Genomic DNA, 21,364 nt, shown 5'->3' on the forward strand with positions numbered 1-21,364 from the left:
TACAACGTTAACATCCACTTACCCCATCTCCAACATCGACTGCACCTCCATTCAGCCTTCAACACCCTGCACCTTCCTGCATTCAATGTCTGCACTAGAGACAGAGCTCACACAGCCACACATTCCAGTCACGTGTGCACCCAGCCCAACCCAGCCAATGGCCCTGTTCGCATCACAAAATGCAACATACTCTTGTTCACATCTATGGCTTCCTTTTCTCCTATCCACCCTGACTCTTGTCAATTTGCAATCCGGACAATTTAGCAAGAAGGAAGGGAGGGATAACTTGTCAATAAGAACAGGAAAGGACACAACCTTTACAGAGCTGAGAGAAAACGGAAAACAGAAATGGGGGGGGGGGGGGGAGAGAGGGGGGGGGAAGAGAGAGAGAGAGAGAGAGAGAGAGAGAGAGAGAGGCAGAGACAAATCCAAAATCAATTTCTCCAATGTAATTCTAGGATTTTTCTTTATAGTGTGAACCGTCTATTGTTTGTATATTTTTATTATCAATGGCAAATGATGGCAAAGCAGCAACAGACAAAAGTCAGTTTATATGAGAGAAGAAATAGATAATTTAATTCAGATTTGTTTTGTATTACTGATCATAAAAACTGTCTAATTTATTCCAGATCAAACTGCAGGATTCTTCTTCAGGGTAGGATGTTGCACATGATGACCTTCAAATCCTATCCTGACCTCCAAATTCTATGTTCTTGGGGTAACTCATATATAATATATAAAATGTATACAAGATGGTCATATTTTACATCTGAAAAAATGTGTGCACTTTACAGGTGTTTTCATTCCATCTATAGATGATTAAACATATATATAGTACCCATTACACCTTTATGTCAAATTTAACAAAATTATGTATTCTCCTTCTCAAAAAAGGCTTACATACACATGAACACATCATTGCATATTAGCATTTCTGATCCAACTAATAAAACCCAATCAAAATATAGCTTGTAGTGTTCATTCAACACCCACATCAAATGCTTCAATACACAATGCACACATATGAAGGCAACACCTTTCTACGAAAACTGAGGCTGAACTGCTAAACATATTTATGAGATGCTAGGTCCAATTTATCATTGTAGAACTTCTGAACAAACAATCATAGTACTATACTGTCAGTCTTAACTTATATTTAATATTCAACATGCTTTTTATGAATCCAAAGGAAGGCAGTTACTCTTAAAGAGACAAATGTCTGGAAAATGCTTTTGCCCAGAAACAGAAGGAGGAAACATGATTAATGCCAACAGTATGTCCTGCTTCCTGTCTGCATGGATGATAGGTTGCCATTAATATATTGTGCTGGCCCCACACACACAAATCATACTAGTATCCAAGTTATGAACTGTTGCCTGCATTTCTTTTCATTTTATTATATTTTATATATACTATCTAATACTTTTATTTTTATATGGTAAAATGTTTGAGCAAATAAAGAATCATTGTTCTAAAAAAAAAGACTTAGAGCATTTACTCAGCTTTAGAAAACAAATTATCAGTGGAGTCATGTTTCCCAGAAAGCTAGCTCATAGAATCAAAAACAAATGTAAGGTTGGATATCCATATACAGCTTCATAAACACCATGTATTTTGTTAATTATTATAAGAGTAAAACACATGCTAATCTAATTAAAGGTCACTATAAAACAAATAAGAGCTCAACATAGCATACTGAGTGAAAGTCGTGAGCACAATGACCAATATCCCCAAGGAGAGGTGGCTGAAAGTATATTTCCAATTTGAAAAGGTATTTTTGATGGCTCAGCTGTGGAGGGAGGGAATCTGCCATCTAAAAAGGTTACTTCTGATTACTCAGAGTGGCAATTCATCTTCTTATTTAGCAGCAAATGAATGTGAAGGGGTTGAAAACTGGTGTCTAGGATTGCACCAAGGAAAGGAAAACATTTTCTCCTAGTACAGTGGTTCTCAACCAAGATGCCAAGATGGACAATTTTCACATCCCACACCCTAGCTGAAAGCACTTTCCAAAAACAGATTTCCAAGGTATACTTTCAGCTTACCACACCAGCTCAACCTTAACTCTTCCCAACCTGTGCATTGGCCCTCGTTGTCTGTGCTCCTCCTTTTAATTTTATGTTGACAAATTACGTAATCTTGAAAACTGACATTCTTACATATGTCTGCCATTTCATGGCCTCAACACTGAATGAGTTTGCAGTTGTATGGTAAATAATATATAAAAAGATGCATTCCAAGCCTTTTTCTCATTAGTGTATTCTACAAAGGGGAAGTGTAGTTGTGAGTGCTAAACCTTGTGTAGGCTGCAGCAGTTTCCACAAGATGAAATGTTTGCAGAAAAATAAATCGGAAGTCTTGCAAGTACTGTTTTTGACTTATCACACCACTACCAGTACAAAGAAGCAGTGGGTTAAATCCTTGTGCTGGCAGGACTGATGACTTGAAGGTTGGGTTGCTGACCTGATGGTTGCCAGTTCAAATCCAACCCGGAGAGAGTGCGGATGAGCTCCCTCAATCAGCTCCAACTCCATGTGAGGATATGAGAGCAGCCTCCCACGAGGATGGTAAAAACATCAAAATACCGTGTTCCCTGGGCAACATCCTTGTAGACAGCCAATTCTCTCACACCAGAAGCGACTTGCAGAAGCCTAATAATCACTTGAAAACTGATTTGAAGTGAGTTTGAGACAATAGACATATTGTGATAAGAAGTGTTTTGAATAGTTCTTAGGGAGCTGCTATCATGTGCCCCATAATATTCTATGAGGACTTGCAGTTTTGACATGAACTACTGGCTGCAATCACCAGAGCATTAGACAGTCCAAGATTCTTTAACGTGGATAGGGAAATCTAGTGGAACTTTGAAGGCAAATGTCTGAGAGTTGGGTGGATGAGTGGCATACTACTACCTCAGCATTCTCCAGAGCTTAGTCCTGCAAGAACGCTTTTAGCCTAATGAGAACAAAGACTATGGCATTTTATCTTTAACCAAAATAGGCCTTGTTTAGGAATTAACTTAAAGGATAAATGTCTATACTTCACATAAATATTTATTTATTTTATTTATTTACAGCATTTATATTCCGCCCTTCTCACCCCAAAGGGGACTCAGGGCGGATCACATTACACATATAGGCAAACATTCAATGCCTTTTAACATAGAACAAAGACAAACAAACATAGGCTCTGAGGGGGCTCGAACTCATGACCTCCTGGTCAGAGTGATTCATTGCAGTTAATTGCAGCTGGCTTGCTCTCCCGCCTGCGCCACAGCCCGGGCCCTAAATATCAAACAGTCATTTATTTAAATCAATTAATCCACACTTTGACAATGCCACTATATTTTGTACTCAACTACTACTGTACTACTCTTCATTCTCCCAAAGAATCCCAAGTTTAACACATGTGGACCAAACCTCTACTCATAAACAGAAAGGTCTCAAAAAAAATGTGAATCAATGATAGCAAAACTGAAGAATAAGTGAACAGAAGTTAGAAACAGTTGATAAGCGTTTAGGTTGGGGAGGGTGAGTCCTCAATGGTTTTCAAATACTTTTGATTTGAAGGCAGGGACATCTTTTTCATAATTACTTTGTTTTTCAGGAGGTATGGATTACAAAGCACCTCTAAGATAGCAACTATATCCCACATATTTAAATTCACAACAAAGGAAAATAAAAATCTATTCCTTTTAGACAACTCCTGCAATACAATGCCATGTAAACTAAGAAAAGCAGTCATTATTTTCTTGGTTCACAAGTTATATGGCTCAATTAATGCAATGCAGATAAAAAATAAAACTAGATCAAAGCAATATAAAGGCTTGGTATGACCACAGAAATATTATCTCTGAGATTCATCCATCACTTTAAAATAATACATCCCAAGCTTTTTAAAAATTATATACAAAACAAGGGTAGGGAAAAGAGAAAAGAAGTAGAAGACATGTAAGTACAGTACTTCAATTTCTTTTTTTTTAAGGGTGGAATCTGTCTTACCCTATATATTCATGTATAAGTCTAGAAATTTTAGTCAAAAAGATCAACCTCCCCAAAACGAGGTCAACTTATCCATGAGTCAATTTGAACACTGCACCTTGACTCTTATTCTAAACTAGCTTGGGGACCCGACGGTGCCTGGGTTATTAGTAGCGGACATTGAGTTGTTTTGGATATTATGAATGGGCCCATTGATGCAGATCTATGGCCGATGGGGTTTGCAGTAGTTTCTGGATGGGGCTGAAGGTACTGGAAATCCCATCGTCTGTGGTCAATCCTCCCAAAAACCTCAGCAGTATATAAGAAGAGTCATGGGGTCTGTGCCATCTTTGGTACAGATACATGACTGAGGGGGTTAGGAATAGTCTCTGGATGTGGGTGAAGGTACTTCAGATCTTATCATCCATGTTCCATTCTTCACCAAATTCTCCAGGGTTGAAAGTCATAGGGAGTTTGTGTTCCAAGCTTGGTCCTAGTCTGTCATTGGTGGGGGTTGTGTGGTCTGTAAAGCAGGTGATGGTACTGCAAATTCCTTCGTCCGTGGTCCATCCTTGTCCAAACTGCTCCAGATGCACGTTTAGTGGGGGGTTGCAGTGGTCTGTGGGAGTCAGATCCCAGGGCGGAAGTATACACCGCCGCATACATACATACATACATACAAACATACATACACACAAACACTGACTTTTATTACTATATACCTGGTTGGGTACCTGGCGATGCCCAGGTTATTTGAAAGGGGATTTTAATTTTTTTTAAATGAATTATCCCATTAATAAAATGCATAAGGTTGTAGATGGACAACATCCTGTGGCGCAGGCTGGTGAGCAGCCTGCTGCAATAAATCACATGAGGTCATGAGTTCGAGGCTATCCCGCGGCGGGGTGAGCACCCGTCAATTAAAAAAAATAGCCCCTGCTCGTTGCTGACCTAGCAACCCGAAAGATAGCTGCATCTATTAAGTAGGAAATAAGGTACCACTGTGACAGCACTTCCTTATTCCAACGTCGTAAATTAGTTAAATTTGCCTCCCCACTTTATAAGTGGTACCTTATTTCCTACTTGATGTGGTGCTACTTCCATCAGCCCAAGATCAACCTATTAAGCATGAAAAGGCATAGTTAAAAAGATAATAACGATGTTGTCTGCTATATTTTGAAGAAAGTAGGGCCTTACAAAGAAGATGAAAGCTGCCTTCTTTTGAGGCAAGATGGCGTCCTTCTTTTAGGCCTAGCAGCATGGGGCCAGCCTGGAAGGCCTTAAACATGTCAGCAGAGGGGCCCAGTGGTGGTTGGGTAAGGTGGGGGGGGGGGGGGAAATAAAAGTTTTCATAATGACAGCAAAGATTAAAAAGATAGTCATTTTTTCTCTTCAGTCTGTTGTGGAAAGTACTGTCTTACCTTGTAAAAGGACAGTTCTGGCAATGCGGCAGGCAGAAGCTTTGGGCCTAGCCGGGCCTAGCAGCCTGCAAAGGCCGAGACATGTCAGTAGAAGCGCTGAAGGAGGTGAGGTGAGGGGGTAGAAGTTTTCATAAACATACCCGCAATCATTGTTTAAAAGAAAGCATTAAAACATAATTATTTTCCATCATTAGTTGGATTCAGAATGCTGTGAATGTGTGAGTGAACTGTAACTCCTAGCACCCAAAGTTTTTTATTATCAGTATGCACAGTTGGCCATGTTGGGTCTATTCGGTCCAGATCCGTTGTCAGTGGGTTCATGGGTCCTAGGGGTTATGTGTGTCAAGTTTGGTCCAGGTACAGCCTTCCTGGTGGTGGCAGTGGTGTTTTTGATTACCAAAGTGTAGGCCGAAGGCTGTTAAGTGTACCAAAGCTAGCGTCATTCTGAGGAGAGAAGTAGGCCGAACAAAGCCAGTTGGTAGTAGTTTTTGCCTCAGGGGTCCCAGTGGCCTGTGAAAGTGGAGGCCAATCAGAAAGCTGGCCCATATTCTGGCCGGCCAATCAGACAACTGGCCCATATTCCACCAGGCCAATCAAAACGCGAGCACATACTCTGCCGCATACAAACATTCACTTTTATTATATATATATAGATAAGATATAATCATCTCCTTTAAGGAGAACAACAAAAGGTATGATCTTAGTCCTAGAAGAACCTAAAAGAAGCAACTCCCTTCTACTTCCTTTCCACCATGGTGCCACTTCTGGCTTTGGGGGGTGGTGTTTCTTTCCTGTTACATCATTTATTCTCAAATCTGTACATGCCCCCATCCCCTAACATCATACATATAGCATTATAAAAACACACCTATGTCAGTTCTATTACTTTTACTTAATTCTAATTTCATCAATTCCATTTAATTATTATAATATATTTTCTAGTTGTTCATAAATTTCCTTGGTTGTTTGATGGTTTGAATTCACCATTGCTTTTACACATAAAGCTGCTAAATGGCTTTTTTGAATGATTGGGTCGTGAAATGACAGTGTCTGCCAGGAGCAGCTGCCCCTCTGAGATACCACTGGTACTTTCTGCTATCCCTGGAATGACCCCCGACTCATCCATGAATATTATCAAAACCCATAATTTAGACCCCCCCCTCAACTTACACATGAGTATATAGTACAGTAATTCATAATGACAAAGCAAATATAAGAAATATGTTGACATATACATTAATATATGTAGTTTAGACATCACAGCCAGTGTCCAAGAGAAACTGATGGTGACAAGATATGTAATTAAGTGCAGCAGTGACACTTTCAGTCCATTGAACAATAGATGAAAGACATTTGTCCTTCCAGCTTAGAATCAAGAGACCAATAAAAATGAGTCTTGTGAGTCCTTGCAATTTCAAAGAGGCCATAGGAACTCTCAGGTCCCACTTCTACCAGTTTGATAACTTCCAAATTGCAAGACTGTGGTTTTAAAGTGCACAAATGTCTGTACATTTCAGGAAAGTTTCTAAAATAAAATAAAAATTAGGGTACCTTCCAGCCAAAGTTGTGCTATCACACAGCACACTGGCATCATGTGAACCAGTAAATCATGGTCAGCATCATGGTGCCAGCATTTAACTGAACCTGTGAAATTCTTCCCAAGATCAAAGTCAACTTTCTTTGAATCTCCTTTAGATAAACTATGTGTAGGCACACATTATAAATAAGCACTTGTGTTAAAAGATGATTTGGATTCAAATTAAGTAAACTTCTACTGATTTCAATGTATCTAAAGTTAATAATAATTAGTTGCCAATGATTTCAGTGAGCTTGTTTTAAGTATGTTAATCCTGGATACTCCACTAGTAAATTACTAACATGAAACTATGTAATCTTGATACTTCAAGATTAAATCATTCAAAAGTCCAAACAACATATTCTATGACAATTAGGAATTACAAAAATAAAGCTAATCTGAATCTTCATGATTGCAAGCATATATATATATATATATATATATATATATATATATATATATATATATATATACACACATCACTTTTACCCCGCCTTTCTCCCCAAGGGGACTCAAAGCGGCTTACAATAAATAGACAAAAATTCAATGCCTAAAAACAATGTAAAAACAACAATTTACAAATTTAAAGTAATATTACCAAAGATTTTGTGAACCAAACTAAGCTTCTGTTCAAAATAAGTCAAGACATTTTGTTCCCTGGTAAAACTGAGAGCACTATAAAGACAGTCAAGTACAAAAATCTACTTTTTCATGCAAATAAAGCAGTACACAAATCCGCTGCTGAAAAGAATGACAAGAACGCCTTTCCCATTCAGCTCACTCTTTTCAATTTATTGCACTTGAAACATTTTTGGGGAAAAGCTTGACAAACCAAGTCCAGTTCTCAAGGTCGAACAATGACATTTAATTAGTGGGTTGTCACTTGAACTGGCATCCAAAGTTTTGTGAAATACTCTATTCCATACTAATTTAACATTCTACAATATAAACTAGTTGAAAACTAGTTCTTAGAATGCACAATAAAAACAAAGAATTGATGTTAGTATAAAAAATTGAAGGATGAACATTTTGGTTGTACCACAAGATGACCAACATCTGATTTTGTGTGAAATGTTTTTACACCATGAACATATACATTTATCTGTTATTTATCTGGTCTGTTGTACTGAAATTGATTGTATTACATAGGCAAAATATACATAGGGTATGAATTTCTAGTTGTTCTCCTAAGGAGGCAAACACTGACAAACTCTAGTGCTCAAAGGAGCAGACTAACATAAGCACATACTGCTAAGATTGTTTCTACTTTACAAAAAACTATTGCTCCTCAGTTAGTCACAAGGACAAATATCCAAGACAGAATATCACCAGTTGTCCATACTCACAGATCATTTTGTGAAACAGAATGTTTACCTAGGTATATTGAATCAAGACTTTTCTCAGGTTGAAGTGCAACTGGCGAGTAGTTTAGAGAGCAAGGGAGTGAAACTGAAGGTATTACAATTTTAGTTCAGAAAAACAAAGTCAAAACATTGATGTAAGATTTATCAAATGTACTTTTCTTTATATGTCTTTAAAAATAATGTCCTTTAAAGTCTATTCATTTTTGTCACATATTCCGATGTCTAAAATCCACATGAAAATTGGAAAGTGTTTGAATGTAAATATATATAAACCAAATGTGCTAAATCATGGAACATTGTAAAAAGCACTAAAAAATACTAGTTCTCCTTTTTGCAGAAAACCTACTTCATTGCCCAACACCTATATTCAGATGATGCCATTTCTTAATCTCAAAAAATGCTTGTAGATTTAATACTAAACATGGTTCCTAAGAGTTGTAATGTTAAGTAACTGCTGGAAGATAAAGACTGGTACCTGGGTCTCCATTTTCCATACAGCATCAAGAAGATTAGATGCAGCATAAAAACTTTCAACTTCCAGATGAAGCAGCCAAAACAGCCTGTCTCTAAAGGTCCTCTAATGGTGATGCCAATACACTGTCTTAAAAACGCAACCTGAAACTCATAACTGTTGAAAGCATGCACAATGTATTGCATCAGAATAGTTATATATAATGGACCCTCTGGATCTGAGAGTTCTGGAGCCGTGATTTCCACCAACTGCAAATTATCACATCCTATATGTAAAATGGTGTTGACACAAACACAAGATACATTGAAGTGTTTACCTGCAGATCACTTACATTTAATGGAGCCTCCGGTGGCTCAGTGAGTTAAACCCTTGTGCTGGTAGGACTAATGACTTTGAAGGTTGGGTTGCTGACCTGAAGGTTGCCAGTTCGAATCCAACCCACGGAGAGCGCAAATGACCTCCCTCTATCAGCTCCAGCTCCATGCAGGAACACAAGAGAAGCCTCCCACAAGGATGGCAAAAATATCAAAAACATCGGGCCGTCCCCTGGGCAACGTCCTTGCAGACAGCCAATTCTCTCACTCCAAAAGCAACTTGCAATTTCTCAAGTCGCTCCTGACATGAAAAAAAAACTTACATTTAATACTAAAAGATGCAATTTTTTGACATCTGTGGGAAATTCCAGAACTGAAATCTTACAGATCCAGGGGTATTTTTAATTCTGAAGAATTTTAAAATGGCTTCCAATTGTAAACAGTATAAATAGTCTAGAACCTGTTTTCATGACAGTCAATACATCAGATTTTTTTAAATCAGAAGTAATAAGGAATAGGATTACATTAATAAAATACACATTACTCTTATCAAAAATATTTTGGCAGCATTATTGTGGCAAATAAGATTTTCAAAGGGTTATTATTAAATGTATTTATATTCTTCCTTCCCCCAGTGTGGGACTCAAAGAATTGTACAACAGATTAGAAAACCACAAAGGCTTTGACAATACATTGCAAAATATAAAAATTAAAAAGTGATTAAATTATCAAAAAATAAAAATCAGTTAAAAATATAAACTTTTTAAAAAAACAGCACACAAAAACAAAAATACCCCAAAAAAACAGTACATATGTTGTAGTTGGGCCAAAGGGCAGTAATGGTTCTATGGGTGAAACAGCTGGAAGGAGAAAAAGGGCTAATAGAGAGCAGGTGCTTGATGAAGAACAACAAGTAAAGCGGGTCCGGGAAATACTTATGGCTCCTTCAGAGGATGAGACGTTTTATGGTTTTTCTAGTGATGAGGAGTCCATGCTGGAGGATGATGGTTTCACAGAGAGTAGAGGAACTAAAAGGTCTACTCGAGAGCAGGAGTTGGATGAGGAAAGAGAAAGGAAAAAGATCCGGGATATACTCACTGCTCCCACAGATGAGGAGACATTTGAGGGGTTCTCTGGGAATGATGGGTCTGGGAGTGAGATGGAGAATGTTGATTGGACTCAAGTAAATGTGGATGATGAGCCAGCTCATGGGGTTGCATCAGGGGATTGGCAAGCCTCTCATACTCCTGGGACATGGGGAGATCTAAGTCTTGAACGAAGATGGAGGGAATGGAGGGATGAGAGGCGAGGTCCACAAATGAGATCAAGATCAGCTGTGGATGATGAGGACAGGGTGGAGGCCTCATCAACATCGGACTCCGATGAGTAAGTTAAAAGTGGAGTTTCAAGAGCTATTGCCTTGCAGAAGGGGGACATTGCTTTGGGGACATTGCTTTGTCGCTGCCTGTTCTCCTTGGGTCCTGGCTGTACAGCTTCCTGATAATCCGGATTGAATCCTGTTTCGGTGTTCCTGGCTTCTGACTCCTGTTCGGCTCCTGACAACAACGTTTCCAGTTTGGCGTTCCTGCTCTGGCATTTCCAGTTTGGTATTTGCTTTGGCATTCCTGCTCCGGCATTTCCAGTTTGGTGTTTGCTTTGGCGTTCCTGCTCCAGCATTTCCAGTTTGGCATTTGCTTTGGCGTCCCTGCTCTGGCGTTTCCAGCTTGGTGTTGACTTCAGCGTTCCTGCTCCGGAGTTTCCAGCTTGGCGTTGGCTTCAGCGTTCCTGCTCCGGCATTTCCAATTTGGCGTTTGCATTGGCTTTCCTGCTCTGGCACTTCCAGTTTGGCATTCACTTTGGTAAGCCTGCTTCAGTGTTTCCAGCTTGGTGCTTGCCTTGGCGTCCCTGCTTTGGCGTTTCTACTTCGGCGTTTCTGGCTACTGAACCCGGTTCGATTCCTGACTACGTCTGTGCTTGCTCCTGGCTTGGCGTCTCTAGTTTCCTCCTTTGGTCTTTGAAACTCGGCCTGGCTTTCGACTACGCTTCTGTTTGCCGCCTTTTGGGAGCTCCTCTTTAGCTCTTTGAGCCACAGCATTACGTGGCGTCAGCTTTTATGGCATTTGGGTTATGTTTGATGTGGATTATCAAGCCAGATAATCCGGATTATCCTTTTGTTCCTGCTTTTTTACTTCTTTTGAACTAAGGCTTTTACCTTTTAAGAGAGACACTGCAGTTAAGTGTTTTTGAGTATAAAACATCATTTAATAAACATTTAAGAACTTTTATTGTGTGTGTGTGGCTCTTTAAGAGGCGGCTGTATCATGACAACATAAGTCTAGATAGCACAGGCCTTGTGTAATCTGTACTCAAAGGTTTAGTACAGAAAGATGTAGGCAGTGTGACAAGTCTAACTTTCTGGGCAGGGGAATTCCAGAGCCAGTGGTCAGCTAGGAAGAAGAAACTTTCTGTTAATACCAAATGTAGCTGTAAGGTGGTGAAACTGTATTCTCTCCAGAAGATCAAAAACTTGGGTGTATCCATATGGGAGAATAAAGCCCTTTAAATATCTGGATGTGAAATATATCATAACCAACACTTTGCCTTGTATGCAGAAATAGACCAGCAGCCAAGTGGTGCTGTAGTAACAAAGTAATGGTGTGTTCCCTGTGCCCACATTCTGTTAAAAAATCTCTTTGGACCAGCTTTCAAATACTCTTCAAAGGCAGTCCTAGATACAGCATACAACAGAAATCCAGCTGGGATGTAACTAAGCCATGTCTCGTCATGATCATTATCTGACATCTCAAGGAATAGGCAAGCTGCTGGTGCACAAGCCTTAACTGTGCAAATGCACTCCTGCCTTTACTGAAACCTGAACTGCAGGAGCACACCCAGACTGCAGATCCGATCTTTAGTATAACCCCACCCAACATCAACCAGATCCCTATTTCCTCACGTGTCTTTTGAATGACCAAGGGTAACTGTGTTGTTTAGATCATTTCAATTTAACCCATTACTCATAACAAACCCAGTTTAGGACTGGAACAGCTACTTTGGGCTGTGGCGGAAAGGAGTAATAGAATTATATATCAATGGCATCAAACCCAAAAACTCCAGACACCCTATCCTGGCAGTTCTTCCTACTTCACAAAATTTTTATGAAATCTTGTTGTTGCTAAGCAAATGAATAAAAGAAACAATACTATTCTGTTAAAATGCTTTCTTTCATCTGTATTGAAATGCATAACAGGTACGGGGTGCTTGATATGGTTATATAGCTTGAGAAGGAATGACATTCTAGTCTAGTCACAAATGGAGGACTATAATTCCCTACTGTTGGCATAAGGCAACCCTAATGAAATAATTTGCCCTGGGTATTAGAATTAGTGAATGTTTGAAAGGAAACTCATGGAAATTAAGTTTTCCCTCCCATAATTTATTGAAGCTACCTCCAAATGGTTTTACTAGTGTAGAATGGAGATGATTGTCTATATTAATCAGAAGGTTACCTAATCCCTCAAAAAACCTTTTCAGGGGACAAACAGTTACAAGAAATCAAGGAAACTAATAAAATCTGTGAAACATATCTTTATGTAAATTGTTAACTGCTCAATCAACAGTAACCATTATCAACCACTGTGATGATGCTAGAGATGTTAGCCATTGTAACAGAATATAGAGTTGGCCCTCCACATTTGCAGGTTCGACTTCTTAAGACTTAATGGTTCGTAAATTTGGTTAAAATTCCTAGATTCACCAGTGCGATTCTATGATCAATGTTTGCCATAGTCGTGCTAGAGGGCCTTGGTACTCATAGAGAGAATACCACTCTAGGAATTTCTAGGTCCCCAAGTGCAGTTCTATGGTCAACATCCAGTGTAAGTTGACAAAAGATTTGTGCTGGAGGAACAAGTAATTCCTAGAGGTGATCTGTCTCATGTTTAAAAAGTTTTTATTTGCCATTTTTCCACTTTTGCAGGAGTCCCGTGCTTCTAACCCCAGCAAATGGGGATGGTTAACTGTATTAACTATGGTCTAAATTCTGTACTTTATCCCAGCTGGCATTTGTTGCTTCTAATTATGGGTGCATTAATGGCTTCCAAATGTACTGGAAGGTTTATTGCAACTGAAGTTCTACTTTGTGTAATAGTGTATTACACTGGGGATTTTTTAAAGCCATATTTAACTTGGATGCTCTAAGAGAGGTTCAAGAAACATCTCAGTCTTTAAAGTTCAATTTTTATTAAACTGTGATCTAGAAACCAGGAGGGAAGCAAACAGTTCCTCAGGTGAAGTAGCAAGAGGCCACCACTGTGGTGAGCAGGGCTAATACTGAAGGAAAACAACGAAACACGTCACCTTTGTTGTATTAACCGAGCAGCTGTCTGTCTTCCCGTTTATTTGCCCAGGTGATTGATTGATTCTATTTGCATCCTGCCTTTCGTCTAATGAGTTCAGGGTAGCTTACAGAGCTTCCTTCTGCTTGCCTTATCATAACCCTGAAAGAGCAGAGCAAGGTGAAACAGAATGATTGGTCCAAGGTCACAGTGTAAATTTAATTGCCCAATGTGAACTATAACACAGATTTCTCAACTTCCTGCCCAACACTTCTCAATCTGAAGAACAACATAGGACTAAATGGTAGAAAAAATGAAGTTTAAATGTTCCCTTCTAATGCACTGCTCAGCGGACTGAATCAAAATTGAACATTGGCTCTAAACAGAGCTATCACTTCAAGGCATTCCAGGCACCCTGATATAACAATTCCTAACAATGCAGGTTCTCCTTGCTCCTACAAAAAGTAAAGGAGTCATTTGGGAACCACTGTTCTAGGTGTCTTAGTTATTGATTCCACAGCTCAATCAAAAAAAAAAATCTTGGGTGTCTTGGTTTTTAGGCCTGTTCCTGTTATTTGGGGGTGCTGATTCAGAACACAGCATTGGATAGGCTACATCAGCTCCAGTGTCTTAGATATGGTTATCATGATTTCTTATGGGCAGATGAAGACTAGAAGAATTATAGTATATGGTATATGTTCTGTATCTCAAAAACTAAAGCGGATAGGGGAAAACGTGTCATTTTTGGAATCAGCAGGTCAAATATATCACGAAACACATCTAACATTTGATACACTAAAATGTGCGCTGGCCAATGTTCTCTCTTGTGTTACCTTTTCTCAGGAATGAGAGAATGAGAAGTGCCATGGTAGGCCGCATGGAGAGACACAGTATGCAAACTATAGGGTGTTCTTTAAAAGCATTGCATGTAGCAGCGTGTGCACATCACACACACAAACTGAGTAAAAATTCATGGGTTTCTTTGCTCCTCTATCTTAGCAATACACAAGTTTTGCTTTAGTCTGGCTATTGCTCAACAGAGCAAATCTTTCTCATATCCTTGGCTTGGGTATTTTCAATGTTAAAAATCATTCTTCTTTTAGGCCTTCTGCTTTTAAAGGCTTACATCCAGAGATTTTTACATCTGATGTTATTACCTTCTCAGCTCTCTTCCCCAATTGATTTTCTAGACAAGATCCCTCACAGCTCAAGCTCTTGAAAAACATTACTGAGCACAACAAACTTCTCATTTAAAAACATAGTACAGCTTTATTCTAGTTGGAACTAAATTAAAGCAGGTTGAAATGGTTGTGTTTTTCAAAAGACAGGACAATGGGAACTTCTTTCTTCTAGAAAGAAGATCCCACAAACAATTCAGAATGTATTTTAGTCCATAGACAGACATTTCAGAAATTTCAGACTACAGGTCACAACAGGATCAATATAACTGAATAAGAGTGAGGCTCAGTCTGAATACTATCGGTTCCCTTATCTGAAAGGAAAGAAAGGAAAATTGGCAAGCAGGTTAAAGATATTAAAGGGAAAATTAAATTATTATGGCTAGAGAATAAGCAGTGCCAAGATGTGCAGAAGCCAGAGAAGTGTATCCAAGTTTCAAATAGTGTAGAAGATTTATACATATGTGATCTTGAAACAGCAAGGTGCAGAAACTGTAAGACACTTCCATTTGATTTCCAGGTCCCTGAGACTACTCCTACACAGACTCTTTGTGAATCCAAAGCACTGGATGCTCTTTTTTCTTTTTACTAATTTGATATTAAGTTTTAATTATATTTGTTTTTATTTTACTTATACTTAGTAATCCTGAATATCACTTTGGGTTAGAAATGCAGAAAATAAATATAACTAAACAAAAGGTACAAAAAGCAAATGGAAGCAGTATGACATTAGGAATAAGTGCAAACAACTCAAAGCAAAGGCATATTCAGATGCAGCAAATATATTATTTTATAACAAGTATCCTAATCTCATCCAAATGTACCTGTACATACAATAGACTGCAAATAACTTCTACCTATTTCGCTCCTTACTACCAGTCTTCCCAATGAAACAGAAAGATTATCAATAGCAATGCTTGGAAGGACTCCTGGATTCAGCTCTGACCCTGAAACCACAGGTATCAGCAATGACCAGGAGTGCTTTAGAACAGTTAAGACTGATGCACCAACTGTGTCAATTTCTGGGAAAGTTGGATCTGGTTACTGTGGGATATTCCTTGGTTACATCCTGTAATATGTAATCCTGTAATATGCTATATATGGGGCTGTCTTTGAAAAGTGCTCAGAAACTTCAGCTGATCCAAAGAACAGCAGTTTGACTGTTAACTGGGGCTGGTTGAAAGGAACTGATAACTCCTCTGTTCCAACAGCTTCATTGGCAGCCAACCAGATTTTGGGCACAAAATTGCTGGTTTTGACCTGCAAAGCCTTATATGGCTTTGATCCAGGTGATCTGAAGGACCCTCTCTCTCTCTATGAACTTGTCCGATACAGTACCAACAATCAACTGGGGAGGGCCTTTTTGGTGGCTGCTCCCAAACTGTGGAACTCCCTCCCAAGACAGACCAAGATGGTCCCATCCTTGCTTTCCTTCCACAAGGAGGTAAAGACCTTTCTGTGCCAGCAGGCCTTTGAGGAAGGATGAGGGGCATGCTGCTGGAAAGGTTGTGCGTGGGATTCTGGGGGAATTGTGAGTTTTAAATGTAATTTTAATTGTATTAATATATTTTAACTGCATTTCAACTTATATCCATGACACAAATATTTAATTTTAATTGTTTTTAATTTTTGTGTTTGCCATTTTTAAATTTATTATTATTATTATTATTATTATTATTAATTAGTAATAATAACAACAGCAACAACAAAGCTTTATTTATAGCCCTCCCTCTCTCCCCAAGGGGACTCAGGGCGGCTTACAACAGAGGAAACAATGTACATAGTATCAGTTACACTTACAATCCAAAAAAGGTTAAATCAAAACCAATAAATCAAAAATAAATAAATCACAATACATAGAAGAAAAATAAATCCCAATAAACATATTAATTATAATTCACAAGCATCATCCATCTATATATATAAAAATGTAATGTTCGTTTTACTATGGAGTAAAAAACAAAACCACTGAACCAAATCGCACCAAATTTGGCCATAAAAGACATAGTCATCCAAAATATGTCTTTCAATTAAAAAACCTAGAAAAATAGTCCAAATTACAGAGGATAAGGAAGAGCCTTTCTCTCCCTAACTGCCAGTTAGAAAGGTAGGCTCTGCTGCCTTTAGCCCCCCCCCCCCCCGCTGCCTTTAGGCCCCGCCCCCTTCGTATCCTAGCAACTCCCTCAGCCAAAATGGCGCCCAGGACAGAGGCAAAGTGCACTTAGGCCTGATCCGCACTGCCTGTAAAATACAGATTATCTGATTTGAACTGGATTATATGGCAGTGTAGACTCAAGGCCCTTCCACACAGCTATAGTACCCATTTATAATCTTATATTATCTGCTTTGAACTGGATTATCTTGAGTCCACACTGCCATATAATCCACTTCAGTGTGGATTTTATACAGCTGTGTAGAAGGGGCCTCATATAATCCACTTCTAAACAGAAAATATAAGATTATAAACAGTAATATGAAATAATTACTGTAGTATAATAATACAGAACTGTATGATCTCTAAGGCCAGGACAATAAATAAAGAGCAACACTCTGAAAGCAGGGAAATTGGAAATTCCAGAAAGGAAACAATCAGGGCCAGCTAAGACTTCCCAATAAAGGATTCCCCCAGGCAGGAAGTAGCCAGGTTTTGAAACTGTAACACCATTAAATGCTAATCAAAGTGCCTAATTGCAGCATTCATACCTGCCACACCGAGACTATTAATTGCTATTCAAATTGGCCAACTAAGGATTCCGCAAGGTAGAAAGCGGCCAGGCTTGCAAGCAGCAAGGCTGTTAAGTGCTTTCAACCTGGCCAACCAAGATTTCCCCTAGGTGAAAAACTCCCAGGCTTTGAAGCCACGAAGCTACTCCGTCTCATTCAACCTGGCCTAGCAAGGATGCCCTGTGTAGAAAACATCCAGGCTTTTAAGCTGCAAGACTATTCAGTGCAATTCAATCTGGCCAAACAATGATTCCCCTGCAAAGTAAGTAGCCAGGCTTCAAAGTGGCTCTTTGATTGAGGGTGCTACTCCAGAAAACAGCCAGGCTTTGAGGCTGCAAGGCTATTCACTGCTATTCCACCTGGCCAACAAATGATTACCATAAGCCACAGCAACGCGTGGCCGGGCAAAGCTAGTATTAATATAAAATTTTACAACAATTAAGACATATACAGTAGAATCTCACTTATCCAACGTTCTGGATTATCCAATGCATTTTTGTAGTCAATGTTTTCAATATATCGTGATATTTTGGTGCTAAATTCGTAAATACAGTAATTACTACATAGCATTACTGCGTATTAAACTACTTTTTCTTTCAAATTTGTTGTATAACATGATGTTTTGGTGCTTAATTTGTAAAATCATAACCTAATTTGATGTTTAATAGGCTTTTCCTTAATGCCTCCTTATTATCCAACATATTCACTTATCCAACATTCTGCCGGCCCATTTATGTTGGATAAGTGAGACTCTATTGTAGTACCATTAAAAACATCACAGAACCTGCTCTTGTTGGTTAAAAGCAATAAAACCCAATTTAAATTAATCCCATTAATAACCTCCATCTCTTGGTTTACAATTAACCATTTTCAAATGCTTCCAAAGCCAAATTTTCAACTGCTTCCTAAAGATCATTAAAGTGGGGGCCAGTCTAATCTCCTGGGGGGTGGGGCATTCCAGAGCCAGGGAGCCACCACTGAGAAGCCCCTCTTCCTCGTCCCCATCAGCTGTGCTTGCGACAAAGATGGGATCAAGAGGAGGGCCTGGGCAGGCTCATAGGGGGAGATGCGGTCATATAAATAAGCTGGACCCAAGCAGTATATATTGGGTTAGATCATGTAATTGTGAGCTGCCTTGAATCTCCATGGGGAGAAAGGTGTGGTAGAAATAAAATAAATAAATAAATAAATAAATGTGAAGAATAATTCTAGATATCCAGAATGTTAAAGCCTTAGAGTCCAACAACACTGTAGAATTAATGCAATTTGACACTACTTTAACTGTCATGGCTCAATGCTATGAATAGTGAGAGTTGTAATTTTCTAAGGATTTTTTTAAAAAAGTACAGGTACCTGAACAAACCACAAAAACCCAGAATTCCATAGCAGTTAAAATGGTGTTAAACTGCATTAATTCTACAGTGTAGATGCATTCTGATTACTCTTCTAGTACAAAATAAAGCATTTGGGTATAAAACCATTTGCTTTCAATGAGCTTATCAGCAACAGAGACTTCTGCAAAGTGGAACAGAAGCAAGCTATCAAAAGAAATCTATAAAAATATAAAAAACTAGCTGTGCCCGGCCACGTGTTGCTGTGGCGAAGTATGGTGGTATGGGAAATAAAGTATTGAGGAATTGGTGGTAGTTAAGGTAAAGGGTAAACGTTTTCCCCTGACATTAAGTCCAGTTGTGTCCAACTGCACACTGAAATGGATTATATGGCAGTGTGGAGTCAAGATAATCCAGTTCAAAGCAGATAATATAAGATTATAAATTGGTTATATAGCTGGTGAAAGGGCCTTGAGTCTACATTGCCATATAATCCAGTTCAAATCAGATAATCTGTATTTTATAGGCAGTGTGGAAGAGGCCTAAGTGAGGCCTAACTCTGCCTGTCCCCTGGGCTGAGTGGGTTGCTAGGAGACCAAAAGTCCCTCTAATTAGGACTTTTTCTTTTCTTTTTGTTGTATGAATGTAGAGGCATGGATGAGGGGCTATGCTGCCAAGTTTAGTGTTTCTGGGATGTGTAGTTTTGTTGTTTTGTCCTAGGCCGAAATTTCATTACCCTTTTATTTATTTATTTATAGATAGATAGATAGATAGATAGATAGATAGATAGATAGATATGTGAAGGAACTCTATATTTGTCAATGAACATAGGCGAATATGAGTAATCTGTATTGATCAAAATCACTTCTACAAGCTCCATTGTAATATTAAATTTTTTATAAACAAGATTTTTCGCTGTAAATCTGCCTCACAAGTATAACTGTTCACTTATTTGTGGAAGCTGCACGGCTATCTAATTTTACTTTTAAGATATTAGTATTTAATAGCTATAGACACGTATCTAATTTCATATCCCAATTATGTCACATAGAGTTGGAGGCTCAAACCAACAGACAGGTGAAATAATGGAAAATACCACATGCGATCAAAACACATCTTTGAATACAATAGAAACTATGTAGGTATGCTTACACAGCATGCACATGCACATTTCACTTACACAGAACTGATTCCAGAAATAAATTTCAATCACCATCAAATGCTTCCTAGGCCATGAATTATAATTTGCTTTCCTTATTAATAATGTATGATTTCTTATGCTGAGCCATAAGGGTATGTCTAGACATTATCTTTTCCAAGTATAAGATCATACCTGAATGACAACTTCTGATAGCTACCAGCATTTTTCGGCACAGCTTGCTTTGAGAAACTTCCCAAACGAGTTTCCATATCAAGAACTGATACCTTCAGAAAGAACCCTGTGTAAGAACCCTGAACTGGAGACCAGCAAGTACTGTTGATGATATGGAAGCCTTCCTACAAATTAAAGGATTTCTGAGGCAATCTGACCAGATTTTACAACCAAAGACATGTGAGGAAACAATGCAGCAAAGCCTCTTTCTTTCTTTGCAGTATAATGGAGAAGTAGTATAGAACATCCATATTTGATCTCCACAACAGCTTAGGTAACTAAAGAAGGTGTTGAATTAATAATAAACTGTGAAGCAAGCTGCCAAGAGAAAAAAATGCACATAACCAGCAATAGTTGTACTGATGCTCAAGAGCTATCTTGTAACATGTTTGCTTAGGAGTGGGACAATAGCTTCAAGATGATAATTCTAGCAGGCTGTAACAGAGGAATATGAAGTAGGCCCTTTCACTAGACCACTTGGAAAACTACCTCCATCATACTTCTTTCTCAAATACTATTACTAGCTGACACTTCAACAGGCTGTAAATAACAGAGATATCCAGTTTGAAGAAAGGGCATTTCATGAGCTCTGCTGAAAGACTATTTGTTTATCCTCCTGCTATTGCCCCATCCTTTTTCCTTTTGTGTATTTCAAATTCTAAACGTATGGGAAGGTTCCAAAATTGTGGACAGACACTTATTTGGTTTTACTGGATTTAAATAAGCCACTCTCAGGAAACATTTCTGGTTGTTGTAAATAAATGAAATTATAAAATTATTTTCAGACTTCAGTGCTCATGGCACTTCCACTAGAAATAATAGAAATCCAAATTACACCACTGCATAGTTCATGGTAATGCAAGCAAGAGCAAAGTAATAAAATCCACTTACCAAGAAAACTCAGATCCCCCCTGCCTCCATGCAGTGTGATATCTAAGGCAAAATGAACAGTGGAAGGATTAATAACAGTGCAAAAACTTTCTAATTCTATGAATCACAAAACTAGGTTAAGTCTGGAATTATAATCTGGCCATCTGTCAGTAGTGCATTGATTGTGTATTCCTGCATGGATGGGATTGAACGGCTCTTGTGGTCTGTTCCAACTCTGTGATAATATAAAGCTAATTTTCCATCTTTAAGTGCTAAGTCAATCCAGTGATTTAACAAGCTCACCACACCTCTCATCATCTTGTCATCAAACAATTGGAACATACAGTACATTGATATGCAGATTGTATACTCATTGGCTCATGTTCGTAATAATCTCACCAAGGAGAAAATTCCAGTGAGTCACT

General features: G+C 38.6%; 1 protein-coding gene across 4 annotated transcripts in view; it reads right to left on the reverse strand.

Annotated features, from left to right (window-relative positions):
- The window catches only part of apc (APC regulator of WNT signaling pathway), a 101,499-nt gene that overhangs the window by 74,132 nt on the left and 6,003 nt on the right, over positions 1–21,364 (reverse strand). For 2 of the 4 annotated variants that reach the window (XM_008114016.3, XM_008114014.3), the window contains exon 2: positions 20,961–21,002. The gene's annotated coding sequence lies outside the window, so the exon portion shown is untranslated. Of the gene's footprint in view, positions 1–22; positions 197–20,960; positions 21,003–21,364 lie in introns of those variants that run through there. The other 2 variants (XM_008114015.3, XM_062972181.1) reach the window with 2 other exon arrangements.

Source organism: Anolis carolinensis, chromosome 2 (assembly GCF_035594765.1).
Source record: "Anolis carolinensis isolate JA03-04 chromosome 2, rAnoCar3.1.pri, whole genome shotgun sequence".
NCBI classification, from domain to species: domain Eukaryota; kingdom Metazoa; phylum Chordata; class Lepidosauria; order Squamata; family Dactyloidae; genus Anolis; species Anolis carolinensis.